The 17,762-nt window shown below is 42.4% G+C and overlaps 1 protein-coding gene across 4 annotated transcripts in view; it reads right to left on the bottom strand.

Annotated features, from left to right (window-relative positions):
• Window positions 1–17,762, bottom strand: part of FYN (FYN proto-oncogene, Src family tyrosine kinase) — a 136,918-nt gene that overhangs the window by 44,464 nt on the left and 74,692 nt on the right. For 3 of the 4 annotated variants that reach the window (XM_053937639.1, XM_053937642.1, XM_053937643.1), the window contains exon 3: window positions 7,611–7,745. The exons of the other annotated variant lie outside the window; for it this stretch is intronic. The gene's annotated coding sequence lies outside the window, so the exon portion shown is untranslated. The remainder of the gene's footprint in view (window positions 1–7,610; window positions 7,746–17,762) is intronic. 4 annotated transcript variants of the gene reach the window in all.

Below are 17,762 nucleotides of genomic sequence, written 5' to 3'. Positions count from 1 at the left end.
CTCCAACATGTGATATCTGAAAAGCCAAAAGTACTGATTAACCTTTGCTTCTGCAGTAGTAAGCATATGGATGGGGGGAAGAATGGTGTAAATTCACTCCTTCTGAGCATCAGAAGTTTTCTCATAAGCTTTTGCAACTCACATCTGAAAGTCTGAATTATGGTACATCTTCAGAACCTTCTTTTTTTAGAGTTGTAAGAGAAAATACGTTCTAAGAGTGTTTGAGAAAGAGGTACTGGGAGGTGCAGGGAAAAACCTGTCTACCCTGCACCCTTTGATCCATGCTGTGGCCTCTGTCCTCCAACCCCTTGCACACGAAAGGGAACCGGCACAGGAGAGGGCTCCAGCCTGCTGAAGAGATGGAGAGCAGGTTCAGACCCAGCAGGGTGCATTCTCTTTCCTCCTGGACTTCTCTGGAATGAAATCTGATGGCGTATTTTTAAGATAACTTCTCTCAGTAAAAAACACAAAAGGCTGGATGACTGGTAACTGGCAACTGCCTTTTTCTGACCAAGTCTTACAAATCTTGTCCGGAAAGCATCAGCAGGGAAGCCGAGTTAAGAAATATTTATGTTAAAAGGAAATTAGAAGCAAAAAATCATTGGCTTTTATTCAGTCTGTGTGGTGAACAGGCATGAATCAAATTAAGGATTTCATCCAGCATGGCTGTGAAAAATGAAATCTCTAAGGGCCATCTTTTTGGTGCTTTATGGTTTGCTGAAAGCACCACAGAACAATCAGTCTGTGACATCAAACAAACCAAATTTTATGAGCTACCGTAGGATTTAATATTCAAAATGCCACATTCTGAGTTACTGTGAAGGTTCAAGGAGGACAGAAAAGGCTTTCCAAGAATAAGAACTCCAAGAATTTTTAAAAGAGACTTTAAAAATGACTGTGGAATGCCTCCTGCAGGCTGTGTATGGGAATAATCAACACAGAAATTTAGACCAAAGTTGAAATGTCTTACTTTCCATGCCCTATTAGTAGCTCCTAGAGACGAAGTGATGGATTAGGTATTTTGAAACACAACTCTGAGACCCATTAAACTCCCCAATTTTCAGAGAAGTCTCACTCACCCACTTTGACTATTACAAGTCACTAGGAAGGCATTCCAAGTTGGGCAACAAATAGGCACTTTAAACCAGTCTTATGTAGGTCAGTAATTTCCATGCTGTCTGCTTGCTGACCTCTCTTTGACTCCTATCTATGCTGATGGGAGCATTTTGGATTTCCAGAATTAATACTGTGTCAGTTTCAAGACAACTCAAATGAAACAGATGGAATAAAACAGCAGCACTTATTGCATTATTTTTTTTTTGTTTTATCTATTAACTCTGGGACATTTTAGAGGACTGTCTACATTCCAGCTTAGCCAGTGATTTCCCAATTTTTAGGTCAGAGAGATACAATAAATACTTTAAAATTCAAACTCCTGGGTGTTATTCATTATTTCCCAGGCTTGGGGGTTGCAGGTTACTATATATACATATAATTTGTATACTAAAATCCAATCTAGAAAGAATATAATTTTACTGCATTGTGATAGATCCAGTTCAGCCTTGAATAAAGCTGGAGATTTGTGTAGAATTCTTGCAAATCTACATGTGCACCACACTTGTCATGCTGCATTAAAAAATGTAAATCAGAGAAGACACAGTACTACCACTAGATGTTCTCTGACTGTTAAAGACATGCAGAAAATCTCACATACACAAAGTCATGTTCCTGAACAAAAAGCCAGAAACACCAGGGCAAAACCTCAAGTATGTTTCAAAACAACACTCAGAAATTCCTGGGCTGCATAATTTGATTTTTAATGCTTCACTCCCAGATTCTGCTTTAGTGGTCTGAGCAGAAAAAAAACCCAGCAGTTAAATTGTTCATCTGTAGCAGTCAAAAGTCAGGCTGTTGCCCAGTGTCCATGGCCATCCATGGCTGGAAGAGCAGGAAGAGCAGTCTAAGCTGAGCTCCTGCTGCCATACTGCCCTGGTTCAAAGCCAATGCCTTTTACAATGCTGGAGTGCTCTTACTATTGTTTCTCGTCAGCTTACAGTTGCTTTGGAAGTCCTCTACAATGGTGGCAGAAGGGGTTCAGGAAAGGGAGCAGCTCCAGCTGCTGCAAGAAGAGCAGACCCTGGAAGGGGCTTTGAAGCGCCGTATTCTGCCCTGCCGTTCCTCTCCATGACTGAGTCACTGGGGACACAGCCCTGGAAACAACAGCTTCCTGACAATACAGACAAGGTTTAAGTTATAACACATGCCTGCAAAGTGTGGCCCTGTGCTTGCCTTCCCTTTTTTCCCCTTTGAGACTGGCACTAGAAGACAGTTATGAAAAATGAAGGTTTGGGCTTCACCTTGCCCATTTAATTTCAGCCAGCCTTGGAGGTCAGGACCAGGGAAGAGAAGGTGCATGTTGAAGGACTTCACTGAGCTACAACCAGATCCTTGTCTTCTGCCAGAGGCTGTGAGCACAGCTGTCCATGGGGCAGGGTGAGTGGCCACGCAGGGCCAGGAAGGAAGAACGATGAATGTCTTGGTCCCTCTCTGGCAAGAGATTTACTACAACCCAGACAATCTGTTCATTATCCATATAGATATATGATCTATTTATTACAAGCTAGAGAGGAAAAAGGAAGTCAGTGTTCCAGCTGGGCAGGGGGAACAATAACCACGTCCACATGTTCTTTTGAGGGTCACTTGTGGTGGTGGGACTGTCTGGCAGCTGTCTGGTGGGGATGTCACCTGGCAAGGCCACAGGAAGCTGCATTACCACAATGCTGTTTGAGCAGCCGTAATCAAAAGCTCCCCAGTGCAAGAAGAGAAGATAAACCTTCCAAACTGCCCATGAAAGGACACGTCTCTACCCTTTTGGTTTTGCGCAGCTTCTTTGCCAGCCAAGTCTGTGAATGTCGAGGCCTCGTCTTTTTCAAAAAAGAGTGAATTCTCCTCCACTCCCTGTGATACATCCCTTTAAGCAAAACCAAACCAGAACAAAACACAAGAAGCAATTAAAGGCGCACACTGCAATCTCTTAAAGTTACAGTAACTGAGTTATGCCTTATACTGTCTCAGGGCTTTTATTACCTTGAAAAAAAGATGCCCTAGAAAAATGCAGTAGTTCTGAGAAAAGATTCTTCTGTGTTTGTTTTTTTTTTGTTTTTTTTGTTGTTTTTTTTTTTTTTCTTTTCCCACCAACCTCAAACCTTCACTTTAATCTAAAAGAAAAATCTTATGTGTAACTAACTTCAGAGGGAAGGCCTGCAGGTTTTACGCTCATGAACTGAACAGCAAGTCAGCCTTAAAACTGCACATAGGATTCTTTTATGCTTAAAATGTGTTAAAAGAATCTTTGAAATTAAGAACTAATGGCAGCAACTACTGCTTACTCTAGAGTTAACCCCCACAAAGGACAGATCTACCCCTGGTTCTGAGACAACATCATGCAAATTCAACGGTGTGATTTCAAGCTACATTCCTCCTTCATCAGGCTGCTTGTGGTAGCTCTATTCAGGAGCAGAGAGAAGCGGGTGGATGGTCTGCATAAGCATTTTGAGCTAATGCACCTAAATTTTGAAGTGCCTTTTAAGTGTGTAAATTAGAAAACCTATAGCAAGAGAACAACTGCTGCAAATGCCAGAATAATTTTGTCTTGGAAAGAGAAGAAGTAAAACAGTGTCTCCACTGATTTCCTCTTTCTTTTCTCCCATTAGGAGAACAGAAAGATGATTGCAGGTTGATTCACACAGTTCTGATTTTTTTCTTTCAATTCCTATTTTTAGCTTCTCCCCAGGATTAATGGGTGTTCATCTGACCCACAGTATGAGAGTGGTGCAGAGCAGAATGCCAAATGTGAATCAGGATGGGCAGGGAAGGAAGTGGAGAAAGGGGAAGGACGCAGTAAAGAAGTTCTGCAACTGTTTGCCACCATGTACCATGAAAGGGGCATAAAAAAAATCTTCTCTCAAAAAAAACCCTCACTGCTCCTCCCCATCCCCCTTCACCCATGCAGGAATGAAACTAACCCCTTCTCTGCCTTGTCTGATTTCTGTGTTGTGACCAAAGAACTTGGAGGATGTGACAGCAAGAAAAAGGGAGCAAGCTGAGTCTCAGATCAGGAGACTTTGAAACCCTTCCAGACACCATTCCCTCCTGAAGGGGCTCTCATTTCTTCTAGGTTGCTACTGCTAACATTCTAGTAGAGTTATTTAAATCCCTTATGCGTCCAGTTACACCGGGGGAAAAATCCTCTTTTCCTAAACATGAGCAAATATTTGCCTGTGGCCAGCCCACAAAGAAACCCCCAGCTTTTTAGCCCCATCATTGTAGTTGGCTTCATCTGCAACAGCAAAGATGCTGGTGGGTGGGGTCCCCAAACTGAGTGGCAACCACATTGTGATAAAGGCAGTGAGTGTCAAAGTACTGACTACACCAGTAATGGGACACACAGAAACCCTACCTATGCTCACACACACACAGAAAATTCTCTAGTGAGACCTGTTCTGTCAAACCCAGCTGTTGCCACTGTAGATTCAGTGTATGACAGCAGCTTACAGCTAGATGACATCTTAGGTAAGTTTACTGTGTCTGGACGGGGTTCAGTTTCTCCACAGCATCCCAAACCCTGCTGTGTGTGCTTCAGCTTTGTGAGCAGAACAATGTTGATAATGCACCCATGTTTAAGTTATTGCTGAGCAGTGCTTGCAAAGCATCAAGACCTTCTTTGTTTCTCGCTCTGCCACTGTTGCAAGTAGGCAGGGGGAGGTTTGGGAAGGGACCGAGCTAGGAAAGCTGAACCCAACTGACCAAAGGTATATTCTACACACTCAGTGTGTGAGGAAAAGTCCACAGAGGTTTCTCTATTTCTGTGTATTTAAAACAAAAAGGCAAAACTGGGTGGTAATCTGGAGCAGATAGGGAGGGTTTCACTGAAAATGAATCTGTGATATGCCTTGAGAAACACACAAGTCCTGACAATTCAGGAGATCTGGAGATCTTTTCTGGAGTTCCTCCCTATTTCCTAGCAGAAAGAGGCAAAAAGCTGAAGGCCACTGAAATTAACAACTGTGCTGTCCCCACAGCATAGGGGACACATGTCAGATTTGTGGATTGTGTTGTAAAGGGAAAAGGACCTCTTGATAGGGAACAAATTGACACTCTAATCCAGGCTGGCTGGGAGAGTCAGGTCAAATAAGCAACCACAAGCACATTTAGCACAAACCAGATATTGAGGAGAACATCAACCAAAGCAAAGGCTGTGAGAAGATGACCCTTTTCAGTTGCTTATATGCTAATTACAGGATTCTGAAAAAAATGGATAAACCCTCTGCCTATAAAGTAGCAATGCAAAATAGTACTCTTGAAAAATAATAGCTATATTTAGACTATTATATTAGTAACAGAAACAGCTGTAGCCAATTTAAAAAATCCAAATGGAAGAGGGTGGTGCCACGCCATATGTGTCACAAATGACATCTGAGTGACTGACAACTAGGAAATAAATAATCTTGGAGAGTTACAGGGATGATGAGCTTCTTCAACACTTACATACAAGAAGTACAAAATCCCCTCTTGTGTTACTCTGGAGACCTTATGTCACTAGCACTAACACAGGCCTCTCCTTTCCAAAGGGCTACAGATGACAAGTTACTAACCCCTAAAGTCAAAAAAGGATTGGCCTTCCTAACCTTGTGAAATTAAGCTCTTGCCAATGAGTCACCTACAACATTGGCCTTGCAGCACCAAAGGAGCAGCTCACAGCACGATCACCACAAGGTGAAGAGCTGAACTCCACCACACACAAGCTAAACCCCACGGTGGTCACACAAGCACCCACCCATGTGCAGCAGGACCCACCTGCTTCCTGCCCCAGCCAGGGGCTGCATTGGGCAGGAGCTGCAGTGCTGGCACATGCACAGCTCACCGCTGGCTGGGTAACGTAGCCTGAACTGCCCCTGAGTCATACGTGGGTTAGCACAGGAGCCAGAGCATCCCTGCTCGAGACTGTCTCAGTAGAGAGGAAACGATCACAAACCAGAAGGTTACTGGTTGTTTAGACTGAAAAGGACCAATACTTCCTGTGCAAATAGTTAACATTGTCTGCAATCAAATCCAGACCAGAATTTTATGCAATATGTGAGTGTATGCTCTTTATAGATACATAAATTAAAGTCCTAGTGCATGCTATCTGAGAAGCAGTTTCACAAAACTAGAGTGAATGGGAGTCAAATCAGGCTGAAGGAGAACATACAGAAAATTGCTGACATCTGCAAACAGTTTAAGACATTTCCTAAATGCCTACAGTGTTACAACCATGGAAATGGGCTAGATAAAAATAACGCGCAACAAAAAAAGCCCAGCAGCTGGGTTTATCAAGGAAGTGAAAATACATATAAAATGTTATATAGAAAATTTGTACATGAAAGGGGGAAGAGGAAGAGATAATAAGAAGCAAAAAAAGCTAAAATAAAGATTATATACAGGAAACAAGAAGATATTAGAAAAAAATAAAGGCACATAAAATCAGAAACACATTTTAATTTTTTTCTAAGCAGAGTATGAAAGATTAATCCTGAACAATAAAAATTGTAGAAACATTCATAACAATGTGACAGCAGCAGAAGTAATTGAGTAAATGTTTCTGATTAGCACACAGGTAAAAGGCTGGATGATCTGTTCATGAGAATGATAATGAAATAGCTTCCCACCACAGCAGCCACTGGAGAGGGGATGTTAAGTAGCAGATAAACGATTCTGAGTGATGCAGATTGCTAGAAATAAACTTGTCTCAGAAGGTTTACAGAGGTAGCCTTGGAGCTGCTACTGCATCTAAAGCAACTCTTGGTCCTTGGGGAAGGACCAAAGACAGGAAGAAGGCTCATACTGGGCTACTATTTGAGAAGGGTAGAAAGTAATTACAGGCCAGTTGGATGAGTCTCCAGTATTTTGCAGAGGATAGAACAACCAACATCGGCCTCAATTAACAACTTTTTTCAAAGCTCTGTAATTAAAGTCAATTAACTTGGCTTTAAGGAAAATAGATCCTGTCAAACTAATTTGATGTAATTTCTTGAAAAAATTACAAGTTCACTTGATGAAGACAGCATTGTTAACAGTATTACAAATCTAAGTAATTTGACTTGTTCTGTTGAATCCTTTGAAGCCTACATGGAGAGTCTCCATCTGTACATGGAAATCAGGACTCCATTGGTGGAGAGCACCGTGTAAGACCAGGCTAAAACCTTGAACCTATTTTATACTGAAGTCACTTTTGAGTCCACAGTCATACTAGAAGTATTAAAAAGCTGGTAAATTAAGGAAACCAAAGTGTAACTGTAAATCAGAAACTATTAGCAAACAAATGGGTTCCTGTTGGATTCCACATTGGTGATCATGCCTTTACTATTTAATAGCCTTACCAGTGACCTGGATTAAAGTTAAGTCATTGTGGTTAGACATGAGACTGGGAATGGCAGAAAACAAACCACAAAAGAACAAGCCTGACATAGAGCAACTGGGGTCTGTAGAAAGATGAGAGAAACCAGTTTAGGTGTTAATATGGCCAAGTACAAAATCACCTCATGAGAATGAAGAATCCAGGCCATACTTACAGGATGAGAGGGAGAGAGAGGACTCTATCCTCCGAAGCAGAGACTGAATATGAGACCCGGGGTCCTGGGAAGCAATCAGCTCGACATGAATTCCCCACGCAAGGCTGTGGCCAAAAGGGCTAAAGCGAGCCTCAGCTGTACAAACAAATGAAAATCAAAAGATGAGTAGGTAGGTTACGGTGACGCTGTATTTGGTTCTCATTCCTCTGCTCCGTGAATAACGTATCAGGTTCTGCTGCTCCATTTTACAAAAAAACTGCTGGAAAAACTGGAAGAGTGCTCAGGGAAGAGAAATTAAGTAACTGAAAACACTGGGCTACAAAAAGCTTTGCTATAAACAAAAATCTTAGAGGGAATTTTGTTATTTTGTTCATGGTATAGCAGTATTCTTACACTGAATAAAGTTGATAACAGCAGACTCTGATCTAGCAAAGGTAGAAATTGCATCAGGACTGAAAATTATTCCAATCCAGGCTGTGAACAGGCAAGTTTGTTCTGCTTGCTCAGCAGTGATGTGTTATAGCCAATTAATCAGTAATTAACCCTTTGCACCACAGTTTATGAGGTACTGCCCACCTCTGCAAAGCTGTGAAAGTAACCACGCTTGATTCAAAAAGGATGCGTGCCTACACGGCTTGGGTTAATTGCTACAAAGCAGGAGCTCCTGCAGGTGAGCTGAGTGGTCACAGCACCAACCACACTGTGCTTTGTGATGCCACCAAGAAACACTCCTTCTCCTTGCAGGATATTAATCCTGGCAGCCTTCCTGCTCACAGCTTACAGAACATCTCTGGGGAAACCCCAGGCTTTTGGGGATGAGGTGCCATTTAAGTATGCTTGACACCCACCTGTCCATCTTCTGCAGGATCTGCAGGCAGCCTCTCTCAATTCCCAGCACACAAAACCTCACTGTACAAAGCTCCTCACACTGAGATGCCAAGGAAGCCACTTTTAGGAAAATGATGGGTGTTGTTACAACACTGCCACTGAGAAAGCACCGGTGAGCTGTTGTTTCAGCAATTCACTTCATCTGCTGCATGCCACTGGGACCCTGTCCCAGGGATCTGGCTGGGATCTTATCGCAGCAGCACCTGGCCACAGAAGGTAACCTCAGAGAATTATGCTGTGGAAAAGAGTCCTCCATACCTCACTGATATTTCCTCTCCCAAATTCACCCTTTTAGGATTAACTGGTGGACTCTAGCTACCTTCCTCATGGAAACAAGTTAGATCCTTTATGCAGAATGAATGGATATGAGCACTACTCCTGCAGGAACCTCCCAAGTCACTCAGAGTGTCTACATGTCTTCTCCTTCCCTTTCTGCATGCTGAGGGAACTGGGTGCTGCCAAGAAAGCTTTTGGCTATCTGTCCCAAGGCTGGGGTTAGGCATTTGGGTTCCTGGGGACCATGTGTTCAGCTGTGGGGCCCTGGTGACTGAATTTGCTTCATCTCACAGCCTGCCAATATTTAAATTTGGTGTTTTTTAAGGAGGCAGCACAAGCTTTTGTGCATGCTGTCTGTCTTAACCTGGGCCTTTGGCCAGAAAGTATTAATCCTATCAATGTGCAGGAGTGGGAAGGCTGGAAGTATTTGATTTGTGCCAGTTGCTGGCATCATCTCATTTTAAGCTTCTGGAATGAACCCATTCATGACTGAATGCTGCAGTGTAAATTCTGCAAATAAAACAGATAAAATAATCTCAATTACTAGAACTCAAGACTAGTTCACATATGCCACTCCAGAGATTTAGAAGGCGTTATTTCATACAAACATCTAATTAAATTTAATTATGGTTTTAGTTATTTTTATGTTCAGCAGGTGGAAAAAATGTGTTTTTCAAACTTTTGGTTACACTCAGTAAGAGATGCCTGCTAAAACACAACATGCACTGCATAGTAAAATCTTGGTTGTATGTCACAAACATAAAAGAAAGATCCTGTCTTCAGTAAACATGTAGTACAAAGCTTCTGCAGAGCAAATCACAGCAAGAAAGTTTGTAAAAAATTTTGGGAGGAAAAAGGCCTGTCCAGGTGTGGTGGGTATGTACATGTATATGTACATGCACTCACACACACCCCACCGCTTCAGCTCTGCCATATCCAGCATTCCTATCATCAGTTCCTGTCAACAGTCAACTCAAAATTGTGATTGGCAACTCTTTAGTCACTAACAGAGCAGAAGTTTAGGGCAAGCTGATCGAGGACAAGGTTTCAGAGTACTAATAAAAGATGAATCAGAGCCTCCAAAAGTACAGATTGAATTGTGCATTTTTGCATCTTTATACTTTCTGTCCTCCTGGATACATTTTTCCCCCTCTCCCTCTGGCAGAACCCCAGCTACATCCTACAGCATGAGGATGTTCTGTTAAGCACACATGCAACTGTGTTTTTAAACCTTGTAAAGGCTTCTGTCAGAAGATGTACCAAGGATCACATAGGCCAGACTCCAGAAATAGAATTTTACAGATGAAGTAACTGTGAGAATCTTCCTAACTATAAACGATTAAAACTACATAGAGGCAAAGAGCTTTAATGCGTGGATTAAAAAAAAAAAAATTCTTAAAATATTGCAAGGTAAATCAGATGCAAGGCTTTTCCTTTTATTCTAGACACACAGACACAGAATTAAATAGGAGAATGTGAAACTAACCATCCCATCTGCCTTTGTAATTCACCCAGACTAGACACAGAAATGCTATGGAATTTAATGCAATGAACCCCAGAAGTGTCACTTTCACAAATCTCAAGAGGCATCATTGACCTGAGGCTGGCTGCAGTTTCTGCCCCAATTCCAGTTTAATGTATTCTGGTCTGACCCTCAAGCGACAGTGCTGCTGGAGAACACGCTAAGAAACAAATGCAGGCAATTGCTTTGACATAATTCTTTTGGACGCAGGCAGATCGAATGTGCTGATGACAACAGAGACCAGAAAAGAGTTTTAGCCAATCTCCTTTCCTCACTGAAGAAAACAATGGGAGGAAACAAAGCACAACCCAAACCCCAGCCAAACAACATGCCCACCTCCCAGCAGCAATACTGATACATGCTGAGAAAGGGAGAACCAAGACAAACGTTCCTAAAGGAGCATTTGTATGTATACACAGCATTTCATTTATAGCTTAAATTTGCACGACTTGTGTATATAATTGGCTCTTTGCACATAACATGCATGAAACATCTGTCCTATAGAAAGCACTAATTTAAAACCCCAGGAACAGCCCAATGCAGTCCTTTATGGCCACAGTACATTCAAAAGAGTTCCTAACACTTCCCTCTACTTAATGTAAAGCACTCTTCCCTTTCTCACATGCTTCTAAAATTTAGGGGACTGTATGGACCTGCTCACAATATCATTGTCAGGACCATACCTTCCTGCCTTGCCACTCACTTAAATATCCAAGCTTTAGCATGCTCTGTGCCTCCATAGTTTGAAGTCAGAGGACACTGAGACAACACTGACATTTTTCTGCACAAGGACAACAAGAGGAGAAGCTGGGAATATTTTTTCCATAAGAAATAAATCATGGTAGGAAACCAGATCAAGGATTACACAATCTCTATCCTGAGAATAAAAGACTGAGCTAAAGATTTTCTTCTCCACTTGGTGATGTTGCTCCTGAAATGACTTCTGTAAAAAGAGGAAGACCCACACATCAATGATACAGTTTTTCAGAACTCACCAGGGAAAATACTAGGGTTGAATGTGGCTGGTCCCTCAACTTTATACAATAAAAACCAAACAAAAAAGCAGATCTCAAGCTCATTTCCTCCTCTCCCTTTTACTGTGTTTCCTAAGAAAGGCTTACAGCTCTGCTATTTACAGTTTTTCTTTTCTCCCAGTCCTCCAGCTCCTCCCCCATCAGTCCATACAGAAAGATTGTCTGCAATGGCTTAACACAAAAAACAGGTGAGACACTTAAGGCTTCCCCTTTCTGTGAGCCTGGAGTGTTTCCAGGAAGAGAAAGTCCTGTGAGGATTCTCACTTTGCTCTTCTGCAGCTACTTGTGTGGGTCACTCTACCACAATAAAAGACTGCATCTGTCATCTGACCACGATTGAGAGACAGATAAAGATTACCATTTTTAATGTCCATAGGAAGTGTGGTCTGAGACAAGAGTGATCATGTGTAACAGCCACTGAAGCTACTTCATGTGGAACATTAAACCACCCCTACACGAAGTAGAAGCAGACTTTTGTCCTTTGTCTACCACCCTTTATGTGACCTGTCCCCAGAATGTGGCCACAAGTTGTGGTCCACAGTTTGGCTGAGCATCAGAAGCCACAGAATGTTTTACTCTATGCTGGGACCTGCATAACCATCACAAGGCTCAGGCAATAAGGATTTTAAGGCCACCAATCATCAGGAATTATATACAATTTAGTAATAAAATCATAGAGTGGCTTGGGTTGGAAGGGACCTTAATGACCATCTTGTTCCAATCTTTTGCCATGGGCAGAGACACCTTTCTCTAGACCAGGTTACTCAAAATCCCACCCATCTTTGCCTTGAACACTTCCAGGGATGGGGCATCCACAACTTCTCTGGGCAGCCTGTTCCAGTACCTCACCACCCTCACAGTAAAGAATTTCTTCCTCATATCTCATGTAAGCCTACCTAGTTCAAGATCTTTATTAATGGCATAGGCAGTGAGATCGAGTGCACCCTCAGCAAGCTTGTGGATGACACTGAGCTGAGTGGTGCCATTGACACACTGGAGGGAAGGGATGTCATCCAGAGGGACCTTGACAGACTTGACAGGTGGGATTGTGCAAACCTTGTGAAATTCAACTAGGCCAAGTGCAAGGTCCTGAACCTGGGTCAGGGCAATCACCAGCATCTGTACAGACTGGGGGATGAAGGAACTGAAAGAAGCCATGTGGAGAAGTACTTGGGGATACAGGTGGATGAAAAATTGGATATGAGCTGGCAACATGGGACTCCAGCCCAGAAAGCCAGCTGAATCCTGGGCTGCATCAAAAACAGTGTGGCCAGCAGGTCAAGGGAGGCGACCTTTTACTCTGCTCTTGTGGGATCCCACCAGGAGCTCTGCACCCAGCTCTGGGATCCCCAGTACCAGACCTTGGACTTGCTGGAACAGGTCCACAGGAGGGCCATGAAAATTATTAGAGGGATGGAACACCTCTCCTATGTAGACAGGCTGAGAGAGTTGGGGTTGTTCAGCATGGAGAAGAGTCCAGGAAGACTTTAGAACAGTCTTAAAGGAAGCTTACAAGAAACATGAAGAGAAACTACCAGAACCTGTAGTGACTTTTTTTAAAAATGCAGTTTTCAACTGAAAAAGGGTAGTTTTAAACTGGATATGGGAAGAAATGTCTTACAATAAGGGTGGTGAGACACTGGAAAAGACTGTCTAGAGAAGTTGCAGGTGTCCTGTTGCTGGAAATGTTTGATGTCAGGTTGGATGGCATTTTGAGTAACATGGTCTAGTGGCAGGTATCCCTGTCTGGGGCAAGAGTGTTGGAGTAGATGAACTTTAAAAGTTCTTGCAATGCAAACAATTCTGACTGGTGATTCTGTTACTGAATTGGGTTCTCACCTCTGTGATTCCTATCACAAAACACAGCTGCTGCAGTTCAAGCAGCTGGGACTTAATCATGCTGTAAGAGAATGTGTGGAATATGGGTACAAACCCATATCACTGTAGACAGAGATAAAGGAAGAACGTACACTCCAGGATAAAGGCACGTGAAGAAGAGGGGATTAAGATACCCACATGGTTCTGTCTAAATGCACAGATGATACAAAACAAAAAAGCAAGAACCAAATGCACTCATACCTTTACACTGCCATTTGTATGAAGAGTCAGTCTATTATTTCTTCTACATTGTAAAGCCATGTTTGTTAGGACAATCAGAGCAGTGGTTATGTAGTTCATGCTCACGATCTTTTCAGAGCATGAAGATCCAATCATCTGCAGTCTTCCAATACTTCCCTCTAAACATGCTCCTCTGACTCCAGTTTTCAGTGACAGCAGATTATTTATTGTTTGTCTACTGCAGGCTGTTACAATATTTTTACAACAGGAAATGTGTGCTCCATACGTAAGAAGACTACACACAAGAAATAATGCAGGAAAGTGATCTAATTTCTCTTCTGCTTCCTTCCTTCTGCAGTGTGCTGCATTGAGATGTTTGTTCCAATACACAGATACCAGTTCAAGGCCAAGATTTTATTTACCCTGATTGTACAAAACAAGCCAGCACTTACACTACAACTCAAACACCTCAAGCTGTTGTGCTCCATTCACATTCTTCTACGTGATTTAGGTAAGTGGGCTTAAAATTTCTCTTTTCAAGGTTATTGAGCCTGTCTTATCCACGACCGGATATTTGTATGTCAGTGCTACAGATTTAAAACTCCTGTGAATAAAGAACACTTTCCATAGTTGCAAACAGCAGAAACAACAGGAAATGTCAATTTGAAGTGAACATCAGTATTGCAGACTGTAAGAAAATGTTCATTGTGCTGCATTTAGGAAAAAGAACACCACATCTTCAGTAAACACTGCACCTACCCATGGATGTTACTCAGCTACCACTGCTGAACAAAGACATCTGAGTAACTGCTATACTTCACTTCTCTGCTTTTGGAAAACCAGCTTTTAGGAGGAAGTCTGAGGTAGTTGTTTAAGAGAAAACTTTAAAGCATTCTCCTATTCATTACTGGGACTGACAATACATGTATATAATAAATTATAAATTGCCACATGCTACTGCCTCCAGTCTGCAAGCTAAAAGCTGGCAAGAGACTCTATACAGCTACAGGGCCAAATCTGCATCAGGCAAGTTGTTGAATTTGGGAAGTTCTGAACACCAGCAAATTCACAAGCTGACCAGTCAGTACTGACTGTCTAATGCCAAAGTTCTTGGAAAGGGATAAACAGATGGGTCAGGAAAGGACAGGACTCTGACTTGTATTGCACAGCTGTAGAAATACCATCTGAGTTCATTTGTTCTCTATCTCTCATGCTGAAAACCATCAGACCATTAAAACTCAAAACTATTCTGCATTTTTTGTGAGCTAACAGGACAAACTCTTTCATATTTACATGTTAAGAGAGGTATTTAAAACACAAATGAAATCAAGGGATCCTTCCAAAAGTTATGTTTGTTTTATATATGATGTCAGTAGTGTATTCTTCTGGCAAGGCAATACTGTCTCTGAAATGCAGGAGATTTCCCTACAGCTGGGCTGGAGCCTCTGCTTTTTGTTTGCATTTGGGCACTTAACCATCTTCTCCGAAGATGAAGCATGAATAATGAGGCTCCATGTTTCCTTTTGTATATATATTTTTCTTCAGATGCCAGGAGCATAAATATAAGCAAAAGAAAAGAGTCCCAACCATGTCAGCTTCCCAGAACTATATTTTGTATGCTGGTGCTTTTGTTTTCTTGCAAGTTCAGCACTGCTTTGATGGCAGCACCCTGTATTCCCCCTGCCCCCAACAAGTGATACATATTAGTACATCTGTTTTCTCTGTAAAGTCTTTCTGCATTCTTTGCAGGGCACAGGAAGGATGTGGGCTCCTTTTCACATTCAAATGAGGCAAATTAGCCTTTGCCTGGTTCCTTCAGTATAATGCTTATTTTACATTTAAGCGTGAGAAAAAGGGAGGAAATAAATCCCAATACGTTAGGTGGGTTACATGTTCCACTTTGGTGCAAGCCTCACTGAGCCTTGTTTTGGGAACTGCTTTCCACAGGACATGATTTCAGGATGATAGTTTAATTAGTTCAATAGTGTAATTATGTAAAATGACCAAACAGTCTGCACAAAGAAATAGCTGCCACAGACACATTAAATATGAGAAAAAGCTGAAATTGCTAACCTGATCAGCAGGGTTCAGGCAATCCAGGGCTGACCAGCTTGAAAGCAGCGCTGCAGGAGAAAATCTGCGTGTTCCAGCGGAAACTAAGTTGAACACAATCCAGCAATGCTCCCTTATGGCATGGCAAAGGTGGCCATCAGCTTCCTGGCTTGCATCAGAAAAAGCACTTCCAGCAGGTTGAGAAATAAGATCATTCCCCTGTATTCAGCACTGGTAAGACATGACTGGAGTGCTGGATTCAATTTAGGGATCCCTGAAAATTTGGGGCTCCCTTGTACAGAAGAGATTTGAACTTATTTGAGCAGATCCAGTAAAAGGGTCACAAAGATGGTTATGATTTTAGACCATCCATCCTATAAGGAAAGGCTAAGAGAGCTGGGACTCTTCAGCCTGGAGAAGAGGAGGCTTTTATTAATGTGTATAAATACCTAATGGAAGGTAGTAAATGAAACAAGGCAAGACCTTGCAGTGGTTTCCAGTAACTGGTGATGGACACAAATTAAAGTACAGGAAATACTGTTTAAACATGAAAAAAAAAACCTCTCGTACTGTGAGGGTGCTGAACACTGGCACAGATTGCCCAGAGAGGCTGTGGAGTCTCCACAGTCTCCACAGCTGGAGATATCCAAACCTCAGTTGGATATGACTCTGAGACACCAACTTTAAGTTTGCTCTGGTTTGAGCAGAGAGTTGGAGTAGATGATTTCCAGATGCCCTTTCTAACTGCAGCAGTTTGTGATTCTGCCAAGTCATATGAAGACCTGCTTGCTGCACTTACAAAAATCCCCCTCTCACTCCTTTTACAAGATAGAGACAAATGCAATGATTCAGTAAGGCAACAAAAGCATAGTATACATTTTGCAGGGAAAAGGTGTGGTTCAGAGTCCCTCTTTTTTATGTTCTGTGCTCCAATCCAAGTGGTAAAGCTAAAAGATGGGATGCAAGGGAAAACCAAACAACCGCTTGGTAAACTGTGCTTTACCCCAGACAGTTAGCACTAGGTGGAAATTTAGTGCATACTCTTCACACTACAGCAACTTCTTGCACAGTTAATGCACCCTATGCACATCCCACATACAGAGAAGAGAGAATGAAGTAGTCAGGTGCTGTAAATTTACACTCAGCTGTACTGACAGAAATGTCCTCAGGCAAGAAGCCCTTAGCTCTGTTGACAGTCGTGTGCCAGGTTTGACAGGTTTTACTGAGAGACCTGGAAGAAGCTTTGACACACCTGCTAATGCATGAAGTGCTTTATCCGTCTCGGTTGCCATCCTCATCCACAGTTCTGGAATGTACCAATCTCACAGCAAGCAATGGGCTGTGTCCTTGGTCCAGAGGCTTGCAAGAGACATGTCTCAAGTCCCTGCTTTGCTCACAGACTACCCCTTGAAATAAGCTACTTGCTGTTGTTCTTGGTTTTCCCCCTGTTCTGACCTGAGTACAATGAACTCTCCCCTCAGCCTGTGTGAGCAGAGCTCTGCCATGGTCTTCCACCCTCTCTGTGAGAGCCCTGAAGCCTCCTCTGACATGGAGCAGCAAGAGTTCCTACACCCTCAGAGCTGACACTGTTTCTTCAGTGTGTGGCTGCACAAAGAACACAACCAGCTACTGTTCTCACACACCTCTCTCTGCTCCAAAGCCAAAGCCATGCAAACAGATCAGTCTTGCAACACCACTATGTGTGTCAGCCTGAACTCCCCTTCACCTTCCATCTCCCTCCTTAAAACAGTAGCACGAAGCTCCAACTTAAGAGACCTAGAGTAAAAGATAATCCAATCTAGACTTAGATCCAGACTTCCCCCAAAGCCTGAGCAGTGTCAGGCTCTAGCTACCCTCAAGCAGTAGGAGCAAAAGAGCTGCTCAATTGGACACTGATGCCTTCAACACTGAAAGTGATTAAAAGTATTGTGGCAAAGAGGTAAGTGGAGAGCCCTGAATAATTCAGAAAGATCTCAAAAACAGTGCAAATGAAAATAAACTTTAGGCATCCTAGGAACAGTCAGTTTCTTTCTACTGAGGCATCCATAGCACTTTTAATCCATAATTCCCATTTTAGCCTTTTAAATTAATATGATTTATTATTCCTGTTACATGTCCTTTCTGAATATGCTGGGAGGCTGTGGGAGACGTAAGAGAGAAAATTAGTTATCAGTCACCACTTGCCAAGAGTAGATTAAGCACTCAAAAGTTATACATTCTTGTATAAATTACTCAAGGGAGTTTCATTTATTCCTTTTCTCCTAGTTTATATTGTTTTCTTCCTGTCCTGCAGCCCTTGTTCCCACTGCTCTCAGTCACCAC

This window comes from Vidua chalybeata, chromosome 3 (assembly GCF_026979565.1).
Source record: "Vidua chalybeata isolate OUT-0048 chromosome 3, bVidCha1 merged haplotype, whole genome shotgun sequence".
In the NCBI taxonomy this organism is placed as follows: domain Eukaryota; kingdom Metazoa; phylum Chordata; class Aves; order Passeriformes; family Viduidae; genus Vidua; species Vidua chalybeata.
This window is presented reverse-complemented; position numbering and strand designations above follow the sequence as displayed.